The 615-nt window shown below is 45.9% G+C and overlaps 1 long non-coding RNA gene and 1 other non-coding gene across 2 annotated transcripts in view; both read left to right on the forward strand.

The window, feature by feature from the left end:
* The window catches only part of LOC118338140, a 3,288-nt gene extending 2,728 nt beyond the window's left edge, over nucleotides 1–560 (forward strand). The window contains exons 6-7 of the long non-coding RNA XR_004797223.1: nucleotides 139–203; nucleotides 445–560. This is a non-coding gene — a long non-coding RNA (uncharacterized LOC118338140). The remainder of the gene's footprint in view (nucleotides 1–138; nucleotides 204–444) is intronic.
* Nucleotides 281–374, forward strand: LOC118338559. The gene has a single exon (XR_004797253.1). It is a non-coding gene; the product is annotated as a small nucleolar RNA SNORD14 (small nucleolar RNA).
* Nucleotides 561–615: the final 55 nt, after the last annotated feature.

Here is a 615-nt window from a genome sequence, read left to right on the forward strand (position 1 = left end):
CGTAGTTTCCACCAGAGGTCTGACGGACCAAAGATGGCCCAAACCTTCCTTGGATGTCTGAGCGAATTTTAAAAGAGGTGTGACTAAAATATGGATCTTCAGCGACTCGACTAACTAATAATATATATTCACTTTCAGGGTGGACGTTATCGCTGGCAGTGCTTTCCTCACTTCTGTCCATCCAAAGGAACCGCTGATGTCTGGTACGTAACTTTCTTCTTAAATAGATTTGGTTAGTAATTCCAGTCGGGCGGTACCGGACAGACTGCCGACCCGCGGCTCGCTGTGATGATGCCTTTTCCTGCCATTCGTAGTTTCCACCAGAGGTCCAACAGACCAAAGATGGCCCAAACCTTCCTTGGATGTCTGAGCGAAATTCAGTGCCGGTTGTGATCGGCTCAAATCGTTGTCTGTTAGCTAACGTTTGTTTGTTTCCTCCCGCAGGTCGACCACGATCGAGGAGCTGCCGTCGATCCAGAAGGATCGTTCTTATCCAGACGCATCGTGTAAAATGTTCCACTGACGCTGAATACAGAATGAAATAAAGGCATCAGTGTGAATTTTCTTGTCTCATTTGTGTTTTTTGTAAATGGTGAATCTTCCTAATTTAATCTG

Source organism: Morone saxatilis, unplaced genomic scaffold (genome assembly GCF_004916995.1).
Source record: "Morone saxatilis isolate NCDOM2014 unplaced genomic scaffold, NCSU_SB_2.0 Contig4, whole genome shotgun sequence".
Classification (NCBI taxonomy): Eukaryota; Metazoa; Chordata; class Actinopteri; family Moronidae; genus Morone; species Morone saxatilis.